This window comes from Megalops cyprinoides, chromosome 24 (genome assembly GCF_013368585.1).
Source record: "Megalops cyprinoides isolate fMegCyp1 chromosome 24, fMegCyp1.pri, whole genome shotgun sequence".
In the NCBI taxonomy this organism is placed as follows: Eukaryota; Metazoa; Chordata; class Actinopteri; order Elopiformes; family Megalopidae; genus Megalops; species Megalops cyprinoides.
Genome location: NC_050606.1, coordinates 1,976,511 through 1,995,384, shown reverse-complemented (window position 1 = coordinate 1,995,384; position 18,874 = coordinate 1,976,511). Strand labels below are relative to the sequence as shown.

Sequence of the window (18,874 nt, the reverse complement as noted above, 5' to 3'; positions counted from 1 at the left end):
CTATTCTGGGGGAGGAGGGGACGGGAATGTCAATGCTCACATTTTTGTGCCAGAAAGAGTACTGTGAAGCAGAGCAGCATAATGTCCAGGACTTTTCATTGCGTCCAAAGATGCAGTCATTACTGCTTCCTCTCCTCCTGATGTCTTTATATGAGACTACTGTAGAAACAAAGCTATTCGCTCTCTGCTCAGCTTCCCAGTAGCAGCGTCCAGACAGACCCTCTCTGCACAGCACTTGGCAATAGGTTTTGAATCTTTCTGGATGACAAAGATAAGGCTGGTTCACTGTCACACGTGACACCTCTCTGTTCTCCTCAGACAGACGGAGGGATTTGTGAGCTGTGCTGGGGTCCAGCGTGAGCTGGCAGGAATCTGATGTAGGAGAAGCAGAAAATGAGAGAACCAGATTAACACAAATATTTTTAAACCAATAACACTAAAATGTCACCCCTTCTACAAGGTACAGAGTATCTTATACTCTTATACGCTCTTGTAGTCTCTTACACTTACATACTTTTAGGAGCATGAAAAAATGCTTTCTCAATTGTCCAGAATGCTCCAGAATTCAAGGACACACAGACATACCCTGCATGTACACACTTATCAGCAAACAAATGGTCTATATCATATACATACCCTTTGTTAGGATAGGGTCACGACACATCACACATATACACACACACACACACACACACTTTTGTTTCTATGAATGGGCACTTGTTACTGATGTCACCATGCAGATTGAAGCAGCCTAACTTTCAGGTAAGCAGGTGATTCACTAACTGGAAGAGGAAGGAGAAATATGTATGGTGGAATTTTTGAATATGACAGAGACATTGGTGACTATTGCTTGGATGAAGTTTAAATGGGGAGAGCAGTTTACAGCATTTGGTTGTGGAAATGAATCTGAAAATGATTTTGGCCATTTTGTCACATTGTTGCCAGGATGCTGGTAGACAACGTTTGTTTGGGGCCTACAACGACCCTAGTGCTAGGCCATTTGACCATGCTGTTTCTCACACTGGGACTTGCAAGACTGTTTTTGGAGTCTCCTGTTGGCTATTGGTTCTCTGGTACCAAGAATTGGACTGCCATTTTTGTGTCATTGTTCTTAATAAACAATAAACTTAACTGAATAAACCAGTTGTTGTGGCTCCGCTTCCTGTACAGCCCAGAAGCTTGTTATTTATCACTTTTTTTCTGGTGACTAAATTTTAATACACATTGTCAAAGGTGAACACGACATTAAGTCATTGTGTATAGCTATTTATTACAATGAGAGGAACTCCAGACGCTACACTATTGTCCATATTGCATATTGCTAATAATTGCTAATTCAAATGCTTACCACTGTAATACTATATGTGAGTAAAGTGTAACTCTTGGTGAAACACTCAGGAGCAAAATGTATGAAAATATTAAAAAAGAAAGAAAAAAATTGGATTGATGGAGACTCACATTGTAAGAACTCTGCCCTGGTCCTGGGCTCTGGAGCCTGTAGAAGATGCACTGCATGTTTCACTGTGGAGGGAGGAGAGGAAAGACAGTGAAAAAACAAGAGAAGAACTTTATGAGAGAGAAACTTTATGACACATAAAGTGGAAGTTGATTTGAATCCCAACCCCTAAATGTCAGTCACAAATCATAGAGAGCAAAGCAGAAACACAGGATGCATGAAGAACTCAGGAAATTTGGGGTACAAAAAATAGAATAAAATTTGTATAAAAATCAACTGCAGCAGCCTCTGGAGGGGTACAGCCTCTGGAGAATATTTAATTAGGGGTAAACTTATAAATAATAAATGATGTATGATGTTTAACCTACCTGTTAAAGAGATCTTTGCCAGTTCCTCCTTGCAGATATCCTCCAGTCGACCTTTCAGCTCAGAGGCAGATTTCTTCACAAACCCAAAAGAGGCGTCCGGATCGAGAGTGATGCTGGGTAAATCTCCACATCCAGGAGGTAGACAGAGAGACTGACAGCACTACAGACAGACAGATCGACAGAAGAATAGAATTTAGACACCATGAGACACACAAAACCCTAGCAGACAGCAGGAGCATCTCCATTGGACAGCTCTGTGTGAGACACACCCCCTTCTCTATGCAGATTGGCAGAGAGACAGTGATGTTACCTGGAGGAAATGGATGTCATCGTCTGTGTGTGGAAGCTGCTCCAGCTCAGCATCTCTCCTCCTCAGCTCAGCAATCTCCTGCTCCAGTCGCTCCATGACTCCTTCAGCCTGACTCACTGCAGCCTTCTCCTGATCTCTGATCAGCTCTTTCACCTCAGAGCGCCTTCTCTCAATGGAGCGGATCAGCTCAGTAAAGATCCTCTCGCTGTCCTCCACTGCTGCCTGTGCAGAGCGCTGTTAGGAGACACAGAGAGAGGAAGGCTGTATATTTTAACTAGGCCTTTCACTCAGCTCTTGCTGGGACGCCAGACAGCCCGAAATTGGTGTTCCAGCAGCCAGCTGTTGTCTTCTCCTCTGGTCAGTACCCACCGTGAGCGACTCCACAGCCTGTCTCAGATCCTGCAGCTCCTTCTCTCTCTCCTGGATTCTCTGCTGGAATTTCCTCTGTGTCTCCCCCAGCTGCTTCTGGGGACAGATAGATGTTTCCCTTTTTACTTTCACTCTACAGAGACCAGTTAAACACACATGTTGGTGTAGAGGTAAGTTACTAAACTGTGTGCCACTCTGAGGGTCAGATAGCGAGACTATGCTGGTTTTGTAGAAAGCAGAGCTTATATGAAGTACTTCAATCATGCTATTTTCTATTCAGGCTTCTGAATAGATCTTCTCACAGAGAAGTTACAGAGAGCTGGCTTGTGTTTGCTTCCTGGCCTTACTGCTTTATAACAGCCATTTTTAGATCTGAAAATCACTTCCTTGTTCACTATAAAGGAAAAGAAACATGCATTTTTTCTTTCATGTTGGGCAGTAAAGTTACAGATCAGATGGATGCATTTGTGATTTATTTTAGAACAATGGTATAGCTTTCATTTTAAAAGCATTCACAATGCCATCTTTAAAATAAAATCTATAGAGTTGCACCTTTTACCTGTTTCTCAGTCCTTTCTGCTGCAGCTGAGACTGTATCATGGCCTCTGTGTTCATCCATCGTACACAGATAACAGATACACTGCTGATCAGTGCGACAGTAAACCTCCAGCAGTTTCTCGTGGTTGGAGCAAACTGTTTCCTCTAGTTTTCTTGTGGTTTTTACCAATTTGTGCTTTTTAAATGCAGGCAATTCACAATGTGGCTGGAGGTGAGATTCACAGTAAGACACCAGGCACATCAAACAGGACTTGACGGCTTTGCGCTTTCTCCCAGTGCAGACATCACACACCACGTCTCCAGGTCCAGTGTAACAGTGAGCAGGAGGAGCAGCTTGGAGTCCTGTCTTCTTCAGTTTCTCTACCACTTCAGCCACAATGATGTTTCTTCTTAAAACAGGCCTTGGGTTGAAGGTCTCTCTGCACTGGGGGCAGCTGTAGACACCAGTATGATCATCCTGATCCCAGCAGCCCTTAATACAGTCCATACAGTAACTGTGTCCACAGGGAATAGTCACCGGATCCTTCAGTAGATCCAGACAGATTGAACAGCTGAACTGGTCCTGATCCACTGAGATACTAGCTGCTGCCATTTTACTGCACACAGTAACTGACAAACTGTCTGAGAGACAGAGTTTAGTTTCATTTTCCTAGAAATGTGCGTATGTATGAGAGAGTGAGAGAGAGAGAGAGACTTCCTGGTTCAGAGTTGCAGGAGGTGTGGTTTTGAACAGAGGCCTGGTTGGGAAGGAAAGGCTGTTGTCTAATCACTCACTGATTGTTATCTCCTAACTACATTAACAACATCACAAAATCAAACATTAGTGTAAAAATATTAATGTTTGCTCAGTCATTTTGTTTTACATTTCTTACCGCAGTAAGTTGCAGTTTTCTGATGTAATCAAATGTTTGTCATCAATCCTTATATCTGATTGGACCAGTAGTTTTAAACTTTAATCTTTATTGATGTTTATTTACATTACTTATATCCATCCCTACAGTGCTGCAGTCCTGCCCAGGTCATCAGCTGATGATGAACAGAAATCCAAAACAGCAGAACAAAATGGCTTTGTTCTACCAGGAATAGGGTACAGAAGTGGGCCAGGGTCTCATCTCACTGCTCTCGGGCACCCTGCAATTCGTCAGATAACCCACTTTCGTTTCAGTGTGCCATGTGACTTTCAGTGGGAATTACAGCTGTTGGCTTTTGAGCAGATATCGGTGAAATGCATTACTTGTCTCACCTGAAAGTGAAATTACCAGCCATCTAGCAAGCGAATACACAATTCTATTCATTTCAATGCAAAACTCTACTTTTCCATGCTGTTGTGTTTCAAAGGGGTGAGCAACATATTAATGTTGTGACAATAGCATTCGTTATAACTGAAATCATAGCTAGCTAGCTTAGCCACACCAGATACATGTTATAGACTCATTAAAACTGATATACGAGGACCAGTGTTGTAAATTGAATTGCACAGTGCCATGAGTGCTGTTAGACAGCTGACAAAATTGTCTCAGAAGAGGATAACATTATTTTACCAAAGGTACAGACAAACTGAACAAAGGTGAAAGTGAGTATTTGACAGGAACACTCAAAGTCCCATTCCTTAGGCTGAGTGCTTCATGTTAAATATGTCACCATTACATAAAACCACATCATCGTTCATGATTGTTCAGTACCGAAGTTTACTCACCCTGCCACAGTCAGTAAGAAAAATGGATAATGCGTATTGAGCTAGCATTTATCTACGCCATCCACAAGCAAAGAGTGACATAAGTGTTTTGCATTAAAGTAAGAAACGTATGAGCTAAAAGGAACATGACAGACATCCTCAGAGGCTCGAGGTTTTCACAGAATTGTAGAACTTTATTTAACACCATCATCCCTACATTCATTTCCTGTTAAATCACTGTTTTAATTTGGTGAGCAGAAAATCATTTTCTCAATTTCCAACAGTACCATTTAATTAAAAAAATGCAATCTATCAGTTTATTTTGGTATAGTATTTCTCTGTGACCCAAGAATATCTGAGTGAGTCCTGAAGACTGATTTTAGTCTATGTTCAGTGTGGTCAGGACCAGCTGTCTGACTGGGGGGTGTTCTTGTCAGCCCTTGGAAATGCAGGGCTTTGATTCACTGTTTCAAATTAATTGTAAATTTCACATATAACTGCAGTTCTTTAATCTGCAGAGTTTATATTTGATATAGGCCTAAGTCAGTTCAGTGTTCTTTATGATCTCAGTATTTTTTTTCTCAGAATTCTGCATGCAGAGTTTCAGTGTGGTGTTTGTCCCTTTTTCTGCGACAATTCAATAGTGTGAAGTGAACCTGTTCAAATTTTAGGGGGGTGTTACTGGATTTTGCCTTTATGGCATAAAATGCCCCGTGTGTTTTCTCCTTTAACGTGACCACTGCCGACTTCCCTGTGGCACTTAAAGAACTCATAATAAATAACTCATTTTCATCGTACTTGAAATCTTAAAATGGACTAATCACAGTAAAATCATCTATTAAACCATCAAGAGGAATGCAATCAATGGACTCTTATTCATTAGATTATCTTGAGTCCCCCTCTTGTACACGAAGGAGAAATGAGAGGAAATTCTAATGTCAACTGTGAAGCTGAAGGACTGTTATTTTTTTATTATTATATAAAAGCTATATTTCGAAAAAAAAAAGTTCTTCCTTCCTAGATTATTCCTCTTTTCATTTTCATTCAGCCATCTTTCTCTTCATCTTTTTTGCCTCAAACGAGGTAGTTTTATGGCTGATCTTGACCTAGACCCAAGGCCAGACCCGAGTCCAAACTCAACCCCAACTACTGAATCAGTAACTCGCACACACAAAAAATTACACCTTTCTACAAGGACCAGATCAGTGAAGGTTTTGAAGATCTTAATGAGGCTCTGTGAGAGCTGAGTGCCTCTGTGTGATCATTCTGTACTCTTTGTTTCTACCTGCATGTATAAAAGTTATACATAAAGATGTTATTCTTCACAAAGCCCTCTGTGTGCTCTCCTGAAATGTTAAGGATGTTGTATCTTTCCTAAGTGGAGCAGATTATCTGCTCCACGGCTTTGACTGGTTTCTGTCTTGTGTGGGTCAAAGGAAGCACGTAGACCATGCCCGGTCAGCATGATGACGGTCTGTCGTGATGGGAGCACATTTTCTCCTGCACGCATCTAGTGGCTTGAACCAGTTTGTGCTTCTTAAAGGCGGGAGATTCACAATGAGGCTGGAGGTGAGTTTCACAGTAAGAGACCAAGCACTCCAGACAGGACTTGACAGCTTTGCGCTTTCTCCCGGTGCAGACATCACACGCCACGTCTCCAGGTCCAGCGTAACAGTGAGCAGGAGGAGCCAGCCGGCCCTTCCCCCCTGCATGACCTCTCCATCACCGTCAATGGCACCACAATACCATCCTCTCAGTCAGCAAAGAGCTTGGGCATCATCCTCGACCATAACCTGGACTTCAAGGAGTACATTGCTCGCACGTCACGGGCCTGCCGATTCCTCCTCCACAACATCAGGAGGATTCGTCCGTTCCTGACAACATATGCAACGCAGCTCCTTATCCAGGCCAAAGTTCTCCTTCGCCTGGACTACTGCAACGCTCTCTTCACAAGCCTCCCAGCCTGTACCACCTAGCCTCTCCAGCTCATCCAGAACGCAGCTGCCCGACTAATCTTCAACCTCCCCATATTCTCCCATGTTACTCCCCTGCTTAAATCCCTCCACTGGCTTCCTGTCGCTGCCAGGATCAGATTCAAGACCCTGACCCTTGCCTTCTCTGCAATCAACAGGACAGCCCCTGCCTACCTCCAAGAACTCATCCAGCCCTACACACCAGCCCGACCCGTGCGCTCAGCAGCAACTGGACGCCTCGCTCCTTGCATGGTCACGGCAGGAGGTGCTCGTTCTGCCAGACATCGGCGTTTCACCTACATCGCTCCCCAGTGGTGAAACGAACTCCCTGTTCCGCTACGAACAGCTCCTTTACCCCATTCCTTCAGACGGGGCCTGAAGACGCACCTCTTCAGACTCTACCTGGACTGACCCAGCACAAAATTTCTGCCCCCCCCCCCCCCCAAATCAATGCTGTTGTAAATTGCTGTGCTTTTTAAATTGTTTCTTGTCGCCGCCTTTACCCTGACACTCATTGCGCTGTTTTAAGTTGTTGAAGTTTGCTGTTTGAAGGTGTATCGTATTAGTTGCCCTATACACTATAGTTGTACAAATCTGATAGTACTGTGTCCTCAAACAGACCTTGCTCTCAGCTGAGAACTGTCTCATTGTGGAACTGTACACATCCTGTCCCCGTACTGTCGCTATACTTACTGTATGCACTTTTGTACGTCGCTTTGGATAAAAGCGTCTGCTAAATAAATAAATGTAAATGTAAATGTAAATTTTAAACCCTCTCATCGTCAGGATAAGGCTGCATCAGCAAACTGCAAAGCTATAACTGTCATTGATAATCAAAATAATCATCTGTAAACTGGCAGAGGTTTAATTAAATTAAACTGAATAAACAAATAATGGGCAATATTTATTAATTCATTTATATATAACGATCCCAGGGAAGTAATCTGCAATCATGGTCAACAGATAAGTCCTAACACATATATCAAAACTGAAGTCACCATACTCTTTACAATTAGAATATTCTCTGAAGCAAACAGGTTTGTTTTGTCTCAGAGACAAGTTTCAAGTGTGAACTGAGTTTCTGAGGTGTGTACTTCAGTGACGCTATATTAATTTATGCTTAAAGAACCTTGAGGCAAAAGGTGTTGCCTAAGCCTGTTTTAAGCCAGATCATTTTGTAGAGTTGCCTCTGCCTGTATTGTGTGGTGGAGCAGAGACAGGGGCTTCTGGTTGTATGGTCAGAAGTAGCACCAAGCCGAGTCTGAGAGGCAAATTCTCCTCTCGTGTGGCTTGCCTGCAGGTTTATTTACGCTCCTCAGATAATTGCAGGCCCCATGTTTAATTTTTCAGGGCAAATTTAAAATTCACTCGCCGCCATACAAATAATTAATCAGGCCTTCCTCGACGGGCAGGCAAAGCTCAATTTTTGTGTCTCTTGTTTTCATGCATTTTGGTATCGCCCATGCTCACTTTAGCTGGCTGTTTAAGTGTATCACTCCCTTCACTGCACCATAATGACTGACTGCTCGTATTATATGTACATATTACTGAAAATGTGTGTAATTCGCTTGTGAATTCCCCTTTTTCTGGGAGCTAGAAGGAAAATTGTTGCCACTATCCCAACATTAGATTAGATTAGCGTGAGTGAAATTGAACATCCCATGTTCTGCTCCCCTGGAAGTCATTTCCAATATGTATATAGTGTGTGTGTGTGTGTGTGTGTGTGTGTGTGTGTGTGTGTGTGTGCGCGTGCGTGTTTTCAACAATGAAAGAAATGTTCAATTACCAAAGTCTGGTTAAATTGATCAGTTCAGCTGATTAAACACTATGCATTTTGACTATTCAGTCTTTGTATTATGATAATCATGAGAAAATGTGACGCTTCATTCTCGTGCTAGTCATTTCCTGCTTATTCCTCTCCGGTAACTACTCTTAATGTTGACAGTGTTTGTAGTCCTACGCTGGCTAGCATCTGCACAGACGAACAATCAACTTTCTGCAGAGTGAGATCTGATGTGACTTTGTACGTTTCTTTAAACGGTAAGAGACAGAATGCAGACAATGATTTGCTTGTGTGCTCTGACTCATTGCCTCCATTCACAGATGAGTAATACATTGAAACTGGAATCAGTAGGAGTGTCTGATTGCAGGAGGGCTCAGAACCCTGGGAACCCTGAGAACTGAGAACCCTGAGGACTGAGAACCCTGCTGTAGAATGAGAAGACATCTCTACCACTCATACAAAATACAAAACAATAGTCCACAAATGTAATTCTGGGAATGTTGATTGTAACTGTGACTACAATGGCATACCCACCCCTGTAGTAAATACTACCTGCGGAACAGGTATTGACAGGTGTGCCAAATAAAAACCCAGCTGCCACCCCCCCCCCCCCCGAGTTGGCTCACCAATCCCACCGAAAGCATGCTTCAACCGTGTCATTGTGGTGTAGCAATCGAAGGAGCAGCTTCATTGAATTCAAAGGCTTCATTTAACCCCTACAACCCTAATCATAAAAATGGCAGTCATATGAGCTTGTCTCATTCACTGATACTTTTTTCAGATTACAAAGAAGTGGAATGTCCCTCTGAAATTGTTCATATGCACACAATCGAGACATCTACACTCCCAGTCTCTATAGAGGTACCTGAGTTGATACTTGTTTTGGAGGGGAAAATGTAACTAAAAAATTTTTTTAGTACGGTTTAAGGCTGAGTCAGTATGCTCTTGTAATAAACAGAGCACATAGATTCCCACTGATTCTTTCATTGCCACAGTCTGTTCTCTTACAGTATCCCCTGGAGTTCCCCAAGTAAACACCCAAACCCAGCATTTACATTTACATTTATTTATTTAGCATATGGAACCAAGTTCAGTGCCGTGGAAAAAGTGAGACACCTGTTCAACGGGGAGCAATAAAATGATGACAAAGACAAGACGGTTGCCCTGGAGACACATTCACCTGTCTCTCCGGAGGATCTACACCTCACCCAAGGTGAGGCACCCTCATGTGTTCTTCATACGTACAGCTGGACATTCACTGAGGCGATTAGGGTTAAGTACCCTGCCGAGGGGTAAGACAGCAGTGCACCCACAAGGACTCAAAAACTCACAACCATCTGGCTACAAACACCGTTATTTAACCAGAAGCAAGACAACCTCGTATAGACTGTGCCAAAATGCACAAATGGTCTCTGTTTGCTCAGCGAAATACTGAGACGCTTACCCTATGTGTGGGAGTACAAATGCAGTCGTGTACCCATGGTCCATATCTCTTTATTAACTAACATTTTTCTCTTTTATGGTATGCACACGCATTTAGCTGACATGTGCAAATTATTCATCGTTTTTTTCTTAATACCTGCTCCCAGCATGTCAGCCCAGTTTAAGCGACTCGTTAAGATGATCGTTTCTGTGCTTTGATGGGTGCCCACCAGGGAAAGGGCAGTAAAGCAACTTCTCTAGTTTTCAGCAAGAGCAAAACTACTTACTGGCCTGTTGTAGGTTTGAATGGAACTTGTAAAGGATTAAAAAAAAAAAACACCTATTTGTGTTGGCTTTCTGCCAGGTGAGATGGTGAGAGAGGTGCATTTATAGCCGCTCTGTGAGACTTCAAGGGCAGAAGGATCCAGACCAGGTACAGGCTCAGTGACCACACCCTGACCAGACAGACCCAGTTAGAGTCACGGTGGCAGAGGTATGAAAGAGGAAATGTAATGTCCAGTTATGCAAGGAGACGTAGATAAATGAACCGATGCACCAGCTAAAAAAGCCTGACCGGTTTCTTACAAGTGATTTATTTGTTAGATGATCTGAGGGGAAGAAAAATCGAAGCGAATGACATGCTGTATCACAAAAAAATGAGAAGTGGAATGTTCCTCTGTTTTTTGTTGTACTGCATGGGCATCAAGAAAGCCCGTCTGGTGCAAGCAGGGTCATTTTGGCATGCGTTTAGATGAATATCAGCGTTGTTTGTGAGGGTTCAGCCAGCTGAAGTTCTCTCACTGAAAACCCCAGACCTTGCTGAATTCTTTGTTCCTCGGTTCCCATGGAAACAGAGGCACATGCAGGAACTACAGTATAATAGAATTATGGTCAGGCCATTGTCCATCTAGTTGTCCCAGGATTACTTTATAAAGTGGTCATGTATCAATGCTTTATGACATACTCATAATCACACCATGAATTAAAACCACACATTTTTAAATTACGCATTCATGAATGGTTTGTTTTAAGCATGTACAAGCAGACTGTTCTCGAATTTAATCACAAGCTCAGTTTGTGTAAATGCGTACAGAAATGAGCCGTTTGACAGCCTTCTTGTAGCTGATTTCATGCTAGCTTGCATGCATGTGCAACCCACATTCCACCAATGTGTCCACACATTTGAGGGGAAATTCAGATTCTTTTAAAACCAAGCCAGTCCCTTGCTTTTCACCAAATACCAGCAGAGGTGTGAGATAAGGAAAGTCTTTCCATAGTGTATATCGTTGAATTAAACACCTGCAGTAGATACCATATAAACTGACTGAACCCTGAATAACAGTCTTACTCTAAACCATTGTCTGTGTGCCTGCATTGAATTGCATTTACTGCTCAAATGTAATTTGAAGTGAATACGATTCCAAAAGCATTGTTTTAAATAAATGGTATCATACGGCATTTTCAGTCCTTTAGGGATGCATTTTTCTATAGGTATTTGACAACCCAAATAAACATGCTTGTGTAAATATGTCCTGCGCATGTATATTTATATACAAAATGGAATGAAATTGACAACAGCTGCATAATGTGCTGGAAATTTTAATCAGAATGACATTGTTAGCAAGTACTAAAATAAGACACTTACAAAATGTGACAAATCTGAGGGAAAAAAAAGCTCAAAGAAAGTAAATTAAATTAATCCACCATCTGTTGAGGGAGGCACAGACAGAGTACAGATGTTCCTGGCTCTTTTGAAATCAGCACCTTCATCACACCATCGCCATCACCAATTTTTAATAAATGAAGCACTGTTAGGAGTTTTGCAAAAAATCAAAGCATATCCTGGAATGTTTTAATATTTTTAATTTCCATATCCAGTAATATTCACACTTTGCATCATACATGTATTGTTTATACTTTACAGGTTGTTTTGGGTGTTTAAATATCTTGGGAGAATACATATATATATATATATATTATACACATGCACAGAATGCCTTAAGATCATTAAACATATATTGAACATGAAGTAGTCAAAGATAATGACCATTCTTATTAAAACGCACCCGCTTCAAAGGCCTCTAGCAGCCGTAACCATGAAACAGCAGTGGGCAGACGTTGCGACAGGATTCACATGTTGAGTGGAAAGGGAAGGGGGAATCACAGACCACATGAAACGAATGACTGAATGAGCACACCTCCATCTCCAGGAAAGAGCTATTTTTGGCAAAATGGCATGCCTGAGCTGGGCTATTTGTGCTGTGTGTGTGCATATGTCTGCTGGGTATCAAAATGGATGTAAAGCTGCATTATGGTTTGGTGTCATGTACTGATCTACTACTTCCACTCATGCAACTTCCTTCATGAACATGAGAAAAGTACACATACTAAGTATGACTAAGTATAAAAGCAAGGGTAAATTAAAAAAAAAAAAGTGATTTTTTTTTTTGTGCTGGATGTCATCTCCAGATCCACACCCAACCCCACAGCCTTCATTTCTTTTATCTCACTTGAAGGCTTGACCACTTCCACTTCCTTTTCCCCGTCCCATTTTGACATAACAGCCAACCCCTCTGAACTTCTGCACAGGGCCTTTTTAGCATTTACAGCATTTAAGGTTTTGATTACTACCTCAAACACTACCTGAGTTGTTGCCACATTCTCATACTACTCTTAGCATAGTGATGCAATTATTAAGAAGTCATTTCAGCCAATATGGTCTGCTAAATGGTAGTTGACAAATCACAGGCTTAGATTGTTACCATATTTTCTTGCTTTCTCCAACTATCCATAATTAGTTGACAAATGAAAACAGATTTATGCCACATTTTCTTGATTTCTCATGTTATCACTTAATAGTTGACCAATCAAAAGCTTAGATTGTTACCACACTCTCATAACTAATAATTAATAATAACTAATAAAAAGGTTTGGTTTTGTCCATATTCTCTTGCACTCTCATAGTATAACTAATGTGTCAACCAATCAAAAGAATAGATTTTAACCACATTATCATGCTTTCTCACACTATGAATGTTTAGTTGACCAATTAAAACCTTAGATTTTTTGCCAAATTTTCTTGCTTTCACATGTTATCACTTAATAGTTAACCAATCAAAAGCTTAGATTGTTGCAACATTCTCTTGCTTTTTCATGCTATCAGTAAATAGTTGTTGAAAAAAAAAAAACTGATTTTTCCTGTATTCTCTTGCTCTCTCATAGTATCACTAATGAATCAACCAATCAAAAGCATAGATTTTAAACACATTCGCATGCTTTTGCACACTATGAATATTTAGTCAACCAATCAAAAGCTTACATTGTTGCCACATTCGTATGCTTTTTCACACTATGAATAATTAGTTGACCAATCAAAAGCTTAGATTTTTGCCACATTTTCTTGCTTTCTTATATTATCACTTAATAGTTGACCAATCAAAAGCTTAGATTGTTGCCACAGTGTCATGCTTTCTCATAGTCTTGCCAATAAGTTGACCAATCAAAAGCTTAGATTGTTGCCACATTCTTATGCTTTCGCATAGTCTTGCCAATAAGTTGACCAATCAAAAGCTTAGATTGTTGCTACATTCTCATGCTTTCTCATATTATCACTTAATAGTTGACCAATTAAAAGCTTAGATTGTTGCAACATTCTCTTGCTTTTTCATGCTATCAGTAATTACTTGTTGAAAAAAATTGACATTTTTCCTGTATTCTCTTGCTGTCTCATAGTATCACTAATGAGTCAACCAATCAAAAGCATAGATTTTATCCACATTCGCATGCTTTCTCACACTATGAATAATTAGTTGACCAATCAAAAGCTTAGATTTTATCCACATTTTCTTGCTTTCTCATATTATCACTTAATAGTTGACCAACCAAAAGCTTAGATTGTTGCCACATTCTCATGCTTTCTCATAGTCTTGCCAATAAGTTGACCAATCAAAAGCTTAGATTGTTGCTACATTCTCATGCTTTCTCATATTATCACTTAATAGTTGACCAATCAAAAGCTTAGATTGTTGCTACATTCTCATGCTTTCTCATATTATCGCTTAATAGTTGACCAATCAAAAGCATAGTTTTTATCCACATTTGCATGCTTTCTCACACTATGAATAATTAGTTGACCAATCAAAACCTTAGATTGTTGCCACATTTTCTTGCTTTCTCATATTATCACTTAATAGTTGACCAATCAAAAGCTTAGATTGTTGCCACATTCTTATGATTTCTCATAATCTTGCCAATAAATTGACCAATCAAAAGCTTAGATTGTTGCCACATTCTTATGCTTTCTCATAGTCTTGCCAATAAGTTGACCAATCAAAAGCTTAGATTGTTGCTACATTCTCATGCTTTCTCATATTATCACATAATAGTTGACCAATTAAAAGCTTAGATTGTTGCAACATTCTCTTGCTTTTTCATGCTATCAGTAATTACTTGTTGAAAAAAAATTGACATTTTTCCTGTATTCTCTTGCTCTCTCATAGTATCGCTAATGAGTCAACCAATCAAAAGCATAGATTTTATCCACATTTGCATGCTTTCTCACACTATGAATAATTAGTTGACCAATCAAAAGCTTAGATTTTTTGCCACATTTTCTTGCTTTCTCATATTATCACTTAATAGTTGACCAATCAAAAGCTTAGATTGTTGCCACATTCTCATGCTTTTTCATGCTATCAGTAATTACTTGTTGAAAAAAACTGATTTTTCCTGAATTCTCTTGCTCTCTCATAGTATCACTAATGAGTCAACCAATCAAAAGCATAGATTTTATCGACATTCGCATGCTTTCTCACACTATGAATAATTAGTTGACCAATCAAAACCTTAGATTGTTGCCACATTTTCTTGCTTTCTCATATTATCACTTAATAGTTGACCAATCAAAAGCTTAGATTGTTGCCACATTCTTATGATTTCTCATAATCTTGCCAATAAGTTGACCAATCAAAAGCTTAGATTGTTGCAACATTCTCTTGCTTTTTCATGCTATCAGTAATTACTTGTTGAAAAAAATTGACATTTTTCCTGTATTCTCTTGCTCTCTCATAGTATCGCTAATGAGTCAACCAATCAAAAGCATAGATTTTATCCACATTTGCATGCTTTCTCACACTATGAATAATTAGTTGACCAATCAAAAGCTTAGATTTTTTGCCACATTTTCTTGCTTTCTCATATTATCACTTAATAGTTGACCAATCAAAAGCTTAGATTGTTGCCACATTCTTATGATTTCTCATAATCTTGCCAATAAGTTGACCAATCAAAAGCTTAGATTGTTGCCACATTCTTATGCTTTCTCATAGTCTTGCCAATAAGTTGACCGATCAAAAGCTTAGATTGTTGCTACATTCTCATGCTTTCTCATATTATCGCTTAATAGTTGACCAATTAAAAGCATAGTTTTTATCCACATTTGCATGCTTTCTCACACTATGAATAATTAGTTGACCAATCAAAAGCTTAGAATTTTGCCACATTTTCTTGCTTTCTCATATTATCACTTAATAGTTGACCAATCAAAAGCATAGATTGTTGCCACATTCTTATGATTTCTCATAATCTTGCCAATAAGTTGACCAATCAAAAGCTTAGATTGTTGCCACATTCTTATGCTTTCTCATAGTCTTGCCAATAAGTTGACCAATCAAAAGCTTAGATTGTTGCTACATTCTCATGCTTTCTCATATTATCGCTTAATAGTTGACCAATCAAAAGCATAGTTTTTATCCACATTTGCATGCTTTCTCACACTATGAATAATTAGTTGACCAATCAAAAGCTTAGAATTTTGCCACATTTTTTTGCTTTCACATATTATCACTTAATGGTTGACCAATCAAAAGCTTAGATTGTTGCCACATTCTCATGCTTTTTCATGCTATCAGTAATTACTTGTTGAAAAAAACTGATTTTTCCTGAATTCTCTTGCTCTCTCATAGTATCACTAATGAGTCAACCAATAAAAAGCATAGATTTTATCCACATTCGCATGCTTTCTCACACTATGAATAATTAGTTGACCAATCAAAAGCTTAGATTGTTGCCACATTTTTATTCTTTTTCACACTATGAATAATTAATTAACCAATCAAAAGCTCAGATTTTTGCTACATTTTCATGCTTTCTCATATTATCACTTAATAGTTGACCAATCAAAAGCTTAGATTGTTGCCACATTCTTATGCTTTTTCATGCTATCAGTAATTACTTGTTGAAAAAAATTGACATTTTTCCTGTATTCTCTTGCTCTCTCATAGTATCACTAATGAATCAGCCAATCAAAAGCATAGATTTTAAACACATTCACATGCTTTCTCACACTATGAATAATTAGTCAACCAATCAAAAGCTTAGATTTTTGCCACATTATCTTCCTTTCACATGTTATCACTTAATAGTTGTCCAATCGAAAGGTTTGGTTGTTGCCACCTTCTCTTGCTTTTTCATACTATCTCTAATTAGTTGTGCAAATAAGCTCATGTTGTTACCATATTTTCTTGCTCTCTCATGCTATCAATAATTAGTCGACCATTCAAAAGCTTAGATTTTTTCCATATTTTCTTTCTTTCTCATGTTATCGTTTAATACCTGACTAATCAAAACGTTTGGTTGTTGCAACATTCTCTTGCTTTCCCATAGTATTGCTAATTAGGTGACCAATCAAAATGATTTGTTGTTGCCATGTTCTAATGTTTTCTCATAGTATTGCTAATTACTGACCCAATCACCATATGGAATTATTACCACATTCCCCTGCTTACTCCTTATATCACAGGTCCCATTGTGGCGTAGTAGTAAGGCACATGACTCATATTCAAAAGGTTACTGGTTCAATGTCCCATGGGGGCAGTGCTGTTTTACCCTTGGGGAAGGTACTTAACCCAGATGCAAATATGCAGCTGTATCAATGAATAAAATGGTAACCTTTGTAAAGCTCTCCGGACAAGATTGTCTAAATGACAGTAATGTAAGATAACATAATACCCTCGAGTCACCACACATCATAAACGCAAAAAATAGTGCATGTATAGAAACGTCCTCTAGGTCCATTCCGATCACTCCAGCACATTTTCCCATTCCTCCCTCGTGAAACCCTTTACCACTCTCAAAGGCACCTTCAGGTGTTCCCACATTCTGCAGTACAAGACTGCTGGGTGTGGCCAGTTTCTACAGAATAACTGTCCTCCCTCCCCTGGCTCTTCTGATATTTTGCCTGTCTTGCTCTTTGCTCTTGTTAGCATCTCCATTGCTCTTCACCCACGGCGGTTACAATAAGCTCCTGGGTTTGATCTGACCACATCGTCATACCTAGACACAGACCTGTCCTCACTGTGTACTCAGGGAGTTTCACTTTTACCCCGGGTCAGGGGCTACCAGTACCGGTGCCAGTGTTCATCCACTTTGCTTCCTCTGCCCCAACTCCCCTCCCTCCCCCAACACTCTCCCCATCCCCCAGAAAACCATCCCCTGTTATATTCCCTTTCTGATCTATCCTGAGCTCTGCTGTGTAGCCTGGTCCTTGGAATAGTGCCCCTTCAGCAGACTTCTCCATCAGGTCGGTGACAAAATATGTAATAATAATAAAAAGAAGTTAATCTCAATGGAAACTGTTCACCAAAGTTAAGCGATACACTGCTTTATGATCACACATTCCATAACAGTATTTGTATGAATCCATCCATACTTCCTTTGGACCAATCAGAGCCACTCTATCAGAAAATATTCACTTCAAGAAATATTTCTAAAAAGTATAGGTTTTTAGCTGCGATTGTTGAATGTGAAATTAAACTCAGTGTGATATTTGTTTTGTCTTTTTTTCATTCTTTTGTTGGTGTTACAATCGTCATATGGAACAGCACTGCAACCAAAGCCACCCACTGTTCAACTCTTTATTACTCTTATGCTCTAAACTGCAGCTTTTATTGGTGGTAAATTATAGGGACCCTCTAGGAGTCGAGTCTGAGAAAAATCTGAGAGAAAATGTGATTTATACCTCTGTGAAGCATCCAGTAAAACATGTCGGGCTCTTTTTTAAATCCCATAATGCTCAGCTCCTGGTGTCCTGAGACAGCAATAGATTTGTTTATGGAAAGTTTGGAGTTGCGTTTCTTGTTCACGCCATTAACGTGTGAAGGACAACTCTTCCGAAGGCCCAGTGCGTTTGGGGATGATTTCCCTCCTTACTGCCCGCTGTCCCATGAGATGATTCGGGTAGCTGAGGATTTAAAAGGTGGGGGTTTTTCGAAATTGAAGATGACAGCGTGTGTAGCTGTGCATGACCTCACAGATGACAGCGTGTGTACGCTGGCTGGCAGGGCCGTGATTGATGGCAGCCGGTTCAGCTGATTCTCCCAGGACCGGGGGCATTAAGTTTGGAGGGGGGAGCGAGGGGGAGATCTGGGTTGGCTCTTCAATGGCTTGATGAAATGTCTCCTATCTCTGTCAGCGCTGTCCTCTCCCATTATCTGGAACGTCCCTCCATCCGAGGGGAGTCGCTCACAGTGACACCTCGCCGTGGAAACGAGGGGGGGGGGATTTCCCATCCATGTTGAGTGCATTCCAGATGCGTGATCTGCCTGGCAGAAGCGTGCATCATGTCAGAGCTATCTGCTGCTGACGGCTCTGTGCCTGCGATCCGTACCAGCGGAATCCTGTTATGTGCGATTACGCACACGGCAGACTGCAACATGTTGTATAGCATTGTGTCATGTGATGAATGAGCCAACGAGTGTGTATGTGCACATGCGTGTGTGGGTGCATGCGTGCGTGTGTGTGTGTGTGTGTTTGAGTTTGTGTGCATGTGTATATGTGTTTGTGTGTGTGTGTGTGTGTGTGTGAACGGTGTGACGTTTTGATGTATTAATACTATTATTGCAGCAGGAAAGAACGGTGATCTGTCTTATGCAGTATATGTATTATACATGTATAAATGATGC

At 40.3% G+C, this 18,874-nt stretch overlaps 1 pseudogene; it reads right to left on the bottom strand.

Annotated features, from left to right (window-relative positions):
- LOC118771489 overlaps window positions 1–3,657 on the bottom strand; it is a 6,267-nt pseudogene extending 2,610 nt beyond the window's left edge.
- Between the last annotated feature and the right edge of the window lie 15,217 nt (window positions 3,658–18,874).